The 6,299-nt window shown below is 38.2% G+C and overlaps 1 long non-coding RNA gene across 1 annotated transcript; it reads left to right on the forward strand.

Moving 5' to 3' along the window:
* The first annotated feature begins 4,162 nt into the window (after positions 1 to 4,162).
* Positions 4,163 to 5,354, forward strand: LOC113293177. The gene is made up of 4 exons (XR_003332097.1): positions 4,163 to 4,202; positions 4,515 to 4,550; positions 4,821 to 5,074; positions 5,218 to 5,354. It is a non-coding gene; the product is annotated as an uncharacterized LOC113293177 (long non-coding RNA).
* The last annotated feature ends 945 nt before the right edge of the window (positions 5,355 to 6,299 follow it).

A 6,299-nucleotide genomic window follows, 5' to 3' on the forward strand; every position in this document is an offset into this window, starting at 1 on the left:
TCTCATTTCAGTTTAGTTGCATCATTTTTTCTTATTTTGTTGAACATTGATCAATCAAATTAATCGTTTGTGGTGGTGGCGGCTGGTTGGTGGTGGTGGTCGGTTATAATGATGGTGTTTGCTCGGTGACGGTGGTGGTCGTCGTCAACGATTATTTGTGGTTGTGGTCGATGTCTGCGGTGGTAGTTGCGCAGGTGGTGGCGTGGTGGTGGTTGGCGACAGTGGTGGTGGTTGGTGACGGCGGCGGTTGGCAGTGGGGGTGGTCGGCGACGGCGGTGGTGATGGTGGCGGAGGTGGTGGTTGGCGACGGTGACGGAGGTCGGTGGCGGCGGCTGTCGGCGACAGTGGTCGGCTGCGGTGGCGGTGGTGGTCGATGGTGGTGGGAGGCGACGGCAGTAGTGGTCGGAGGCGGCGGTCGGCGGTGGCGTTGGCGGTCGGAGGTGGTGGTCGACTGTTGCGATGTTGCTGGTGGTTTGTTGTTGTTGGTGGTGATAATTAAATAAAATTTAAAGGTGTGGTTGATTTTTGTTTTTGTTGGGGTGATTTAAATAGTAGAAGGGTAATATAGACAGTTTATAGTATTTGTGGTTTTTGTATCACTTTTGTTTGGATGGGTTTTTTGTGATGGGTTATAACCCCTTTGGGGTTATAACTCGCGGACCGATCTATAAAAGAGACTTTTTGACCTAACTACATCTCAGATCTCTACATTACACATCTCATAATACACTTTTGTTCTTCATTAATATTTTAGGGTTTACCCCTTTAGGGGGAAACCGAGAAACGGTATAATCATGAGAAGCTAAACTTTTGTTGATTAAGGATGAATTCAATGTTCTAGCGTGAAGCTTTATTATTATACAAATCTATTCAGATTTTTATCATCTTGTCGTTTATTTTCACTATTACTAGGGTTTATGATTGATTAATTAGATTGTTCAAGTGTACAATTGGATTAATCTATTGATCATTCTATTGCTAGTAAAGGGTTAGGATATCTGTGTAATTGTTGAATAATCCTTACACAAGTAGAGGTCGTGAGACCTCGCTGAGGGATTTTGTGGAGCAATCATGTGTGAAGACACCACTAGTAAGTGGACCTTACGCTAAGAGTCTAAGTGCTAGGATCAACCTAAGTTCACATAACTTAAAGCTTCCGTTGGGTTTCACCTTGAGTACGCTACTACTTGGTGGTTCAGTTGGATAGAACTTGATATGCGAGCGCTTCGGTATCCGGTTACAAGAGGAACTTTGGGGATAGTACCGCGCCAGCTGCTTTCCTACTGTTAGTGATGAATGGTTCTAAAGAAGATAGATAAGTATACTATTGAGTCAACGTTTGGTAACGGCGTAGGACTCCTTGATCATCCCTTTCATCTTATTCTCTTTTTAATATCTTTTTATTTAATTCATAAACCAACCCCCCTTTTTACTTTGTTTTGCTATCTAAATAACATATCAATTACACAGCTTTATGTGGGAACGACCCTTACTACCGCTATATTACCAGTTAATTAGTGGGAAATATCTTGATTAATTTGTTGTGGTTACGGCACGCATCAAATTTTGGCGCCGCTGCCGAGGAGTGGTTGCTAACTGATTTGTTATTTGTTTATCTTGTTTTTGTTTTTGTTTGATTTTATCTTTTCTTGTGAGTCTTCATGTTTCCTTACGGAAATAACATGTACGAAGCACAAGACCGATCAATATACAACAGTGGTAATCAATATGGATTTCAATCTCATTCTTATGACAACTACCAACCATCCTATGGGTATAATCAAAACCAATCATTTGGCTATGATCAATATCCCACGGAACCTTACGGATATTCTCATACATGTCAACAACCTTATGACGGGCATGTAAGTGAACAATCAAAAGGATGAAAGGATAGTTATGCTTCTGATCAATTGTTTTCTAGTAATGTGCAGACAGAGAATTTGGAATATACTCCTCTTCATCGTGCTTTTCCTTCAGTTTTTCCAAAAGAGGATATACAGTCTATAAACTCTATTAATGGTGGAAAGTGTATTAACGTCAGAAAACTCTATGCACAATACAACCGAGTTGAAGAAGCCGGTGCATCACAAAAGACTCTTGATGAAATTGACAGGGTCATAAAAATGAAATTTCAGCGTCGTTGTGATAATGACGATTTTGAAGAGGATTCTGATTTCGATGACGAGGTTGTTGAAGATATAGAGATCGAAAATGAAACCAAATTGATTGAAGTCGTGGAAGACCCAATTGAGCTTGCCAAGGATTATAATGATGCTGAGATTTCGGTTGAAGCAGAAATTAAGAGTTCAATAGAGGACCACGATATACTTGAGGTAAATAATTCACTAGAGATAAAAGATGAGGATCTCGAACAAGGTTTGTCTAATCCTTTACATAATTCTATATCTGTTGATCCTTTCAATCCAATTGAAATAGCTTCTGAAAGAGTTGTTAACCCGACTTTTAGGAAAATACCTCACTTAAGATTGAAGTTGTGTGTTTCCAAAGTTTTAACGGATTATTTTGCTTCTGAGTATCCACCACTTGATGTGTTTGATTCTAATAGTTTGCAGGTTCGCCATGCTGAAGAACCTTTTGAAATTCCTGAATTCTATGTTCTCTATCTACTTCCGAGTGTAGAAAGGACTAAGTGTGGGGGAAACTTCAATAAATTGATAGCTTCAATATTTATATCTTGTGCTAATGTTTTCATAAAGCTGTTACTAGAATTGCAGATTGTTTTCTGGGCGGACTACCAGATTTTCAGATTGTTGGTGTATGGACGATAACCAGCGGGTCAGGCTGAGGACGTTAAACTAAGCGCTGCATGGGAGGCAACCCATAGGTTTTGTATTTTCTATCCTTTTGTTTTTAGTTTTATTCTTTTGCATATCATATTAGGATTTCCCACCTTAATTTTACTTAGGACGAGTCAATTACATTGAGGACAATGTAAAGTTTAAGTGTGGTGGAGTGTTTGGATATTTTGCATATAGAGTTTTTAGCCTTTTTGAGTCAATTTTTTCAAAATTTTGCACAAAAAAAACCCTCCAACTTGTAGAGATTTTAAAGTCACTAGCATACTTCTAGGTATGTTTACATAGAGAATTCTGACCGACATAACTGAACTTAGAAGTGTTAGGCAACTACGTTCAGATTTCTTGATTGTTATAGTGTTAAATAATGGATTTAATCATGTCGGTGATGCAAATTAGGAGTAGGGAGAAATGCATTATTAGAGTTGCTGATCAATCATTAGTGGAGACTACCTATTTTCATATCAACTGAGGCACCAGACCAGATTTCTTTGTAGTTGACTAAAGAGCTTTCTTTTGAGTGTGTGTCACCGTACGTTAATTTCAGGTAGAATGGTGAGCTACTCAACCTCCCACCAATAGAATCACTACTCCTTGATCTCTTGAGTGCTAATTTTGTCAATCATGAGGGTGACGTCTAATATGAAAACCACCTTCTTGTAGTTTGATTTGAAATTAGTACCATTCTCTCTCTCGCCAACAACAGATCCATAGAAACACCATCATCATCAATAACAATCAAGAAGGGTAGAGTTGGTTTTGGTAGATGGTGGTGATCTTGAGATGAATTCTGAGTCAGGTCAGAGTAAGAAGAATCTAATTCAATTGCTTGAGTTGGATTGGTTTGAGGTAATTATTCTTCTCAATCGAATTAGTAAAGTTATTTATGTATGTTGTTGAGACTATGTGGTTGTTGATGAACCAGGATTTGAGATGAGTATTTAAGATATTGTATATATGTTGAACTGATACTTGGATGTGCATGTTGTTAGGTTGAACTGCAGTTATTAGCGCAGAACTGAAGTGAGTTAGTATTAGTAATATGCCTGGTGTGATCGAATTACTAGTAGTATTGTTGAATGAGGTATGCCTTTGTTTGTTGATAATTCTAATTGAAGTATATATGGTCCTGTGGATGTAATTGCAGTTGTTGATGATAATTCTAATTGAAGTATATATTGTTGAATGAGGTATGCCTTAGTAACTCATATTTTTGCAATTTTAGTAAATCATTAGATTGATTGATTGTTTTATGCATTATTGCACAGTTTCTATTTTACTCATTGGTTAGACGGACCATTAACAGAAGTAAATGTAAGACAATATGGATTGGTGGTGGCCAAACAAAGAAATTGATGCTCTTGTTTATCCTCAAGGAAGACGGTAAACCCTCAAATCCAAATTATGTTTGCTTATCTGATTTCTCTTTCTGAAAACATAGTGAATTAGCCACCGATTCTGCGATCTTTGATTATTGATCATCTTAGCATCTAAGCACGAGAAGAGGCTGAAAAGGTACGAGTTTGATGAACTTTATTGACATCATTAGTTTACGAAGAATTATAAATAAAAGACGTAACTAGAAAATTCCTCACAATTTTATGAGATGGTTAATTGGCATTTTTCATTTGTTTGGTTTATTAATAGTTTCTTATGCATTGAGATTGATTTGAAATTATTTACATACTTCTGCAGGCCAAAGAAGGTGATGGATCCACAACACTTTCAATGGTCAGTAGATCATCCTTCCCGTTTGCATTCCTTTTTTATTTAATTTTTTCCGCCTTAATTATGACCTACGACAAATTGCAAAAATATGAGTTACTGGTGTGATCGAATTACTAGTAGTATTGTTGAATGAGGTATGCCTTTGTTTGTTGATAATTCTAATTGAAGTATATATGGTCATGTGGATGTAATTGCAGTTGTTGATGATAATTCTAATTGAAGTATATATTCTAATTGAAATTGATTTTCATCTCTGTTTTTATTTCTTTAAAGAGTGGAAGATGATTTGGTTAAATGGGATTGTTCTTGTTTGGAAAAAGGAGAGAAATAGAGAGCTATTGATGGCAGTAAGAGTTGGTGACTAAAATGGCAAGGTTCGTGCTTGGAGGGTGGTTGAAAAATTGTCTCAACAAAATCCCTTGTGATTTGAAGGAGCTAATGCACAGATTCTTCTGCAACATTTTTGTAGTATGTTTTAACTGGCAGTACTCAGTTCTAGCCATCACGGGGGTTGAACATCTAAAATGGTATTGCACTCTGAATTTTATTATCTAGTTTTGTAACTAAATGGTGTCATTTCTTGTAAAGTTATCTACTAATTCTAAAAGGGGTTGGTGACTGATTCTTTTATGTTTCCCGACTAACTAATTTTTTTTATTTTGTATATAAGTTGGCTCAACTGAGGGAAGAGTTGGTGTCCATCATTTGGATTTGGATGATTCTCAGCAAGAGAAAAACTTCACCTTCAAATGTATAGAATTCTTGCTGCGATTGAAGCAACGATGGGTTGAGCTGAAAATGGACCGATTAGATGTATGTTAGGTGTTATAGGGAAGGATTTGGAAGGATTTGTGTTTGCTTATTGTAATACTTGTGTTTGATCTTTGTAATTTGTCCTAAATTAACTTAATTAAAATTTGATTTGATTTTTAATCTAACAAGCCGGGTAACCCGTGAACCCGCAAGCTTTACCCGTTACGGGAACGGGTTGAAGAAATGACTACCCGTGAAGAATATCAACCCGCGGGTTTTGGCCCGTATTAATCCGAACCCGTGTAACCCGTAACAAGCCAGCCCCGGCCCGCTCGTTTGCCAGCTCTACGCTGGAACTACTAGGAGGAGACAAGATCACTAAAGGCACTCGGATAATGTACTCGGGGCAGCCACATTTTGAATTAAAATAACAACGCCAGGTGTTTCTTCTCCGACCAGTTCAGGTCGTCTTCCACAGTGATTAAGGTATTGGGTTTTGAGATCATGTTGATAGAGCTCAAGAGATGGAGAAGACATCTGTGATGGAATGATGCTGAGTTCGTGTTGGTTAATACCATTGTTAGCAGTGATGATGATGGACAGGATAATGGGTATTCTCGAGTTTGTGAGTCTGTGGTTGTAGCAGTACGTCGATGAATGCTGGCAGAGAATATGAGATGGTGATGGAACTCGAGCTAGCTGATGGTTGAGCTGCAACTAATGGAAGCTAAGGCGCTGGAAGAGATGGTGCTGTCGTGAGCTTGGAAGTGATAATAATGGTGATCGAGAATGGTAATGGAGCTATGAAGAACTCGGCAGGGATGTTGGAAGGAGCCGTAATGGGAGATAGAAGAACGAGAAGTCAATGATGGAGATGATGCTACCATTGGAGATCCAGTAAGAAAAAGCTATTTATGGCAGTGGTCTAGAAGCCATCGAATTTGTGACTGATGGACCATATATAAGAGAATGAGGTGTTGTTGTTGTGATGATGCAGTA

This window comes from Papaver somniferum, chromosome 7 (assembly GCF_003573695.1).
Source record: "Papaver somniferum cultivar HN1 chromosome 7, ASM357369v1, whole genome shotgun sequence".
NCBI lineage: Eukaryota > Viridiplantae > Streptophyta > Magnoliopsida > Ranunculales > Papaveraceae > Papaver > Papaver somniferum.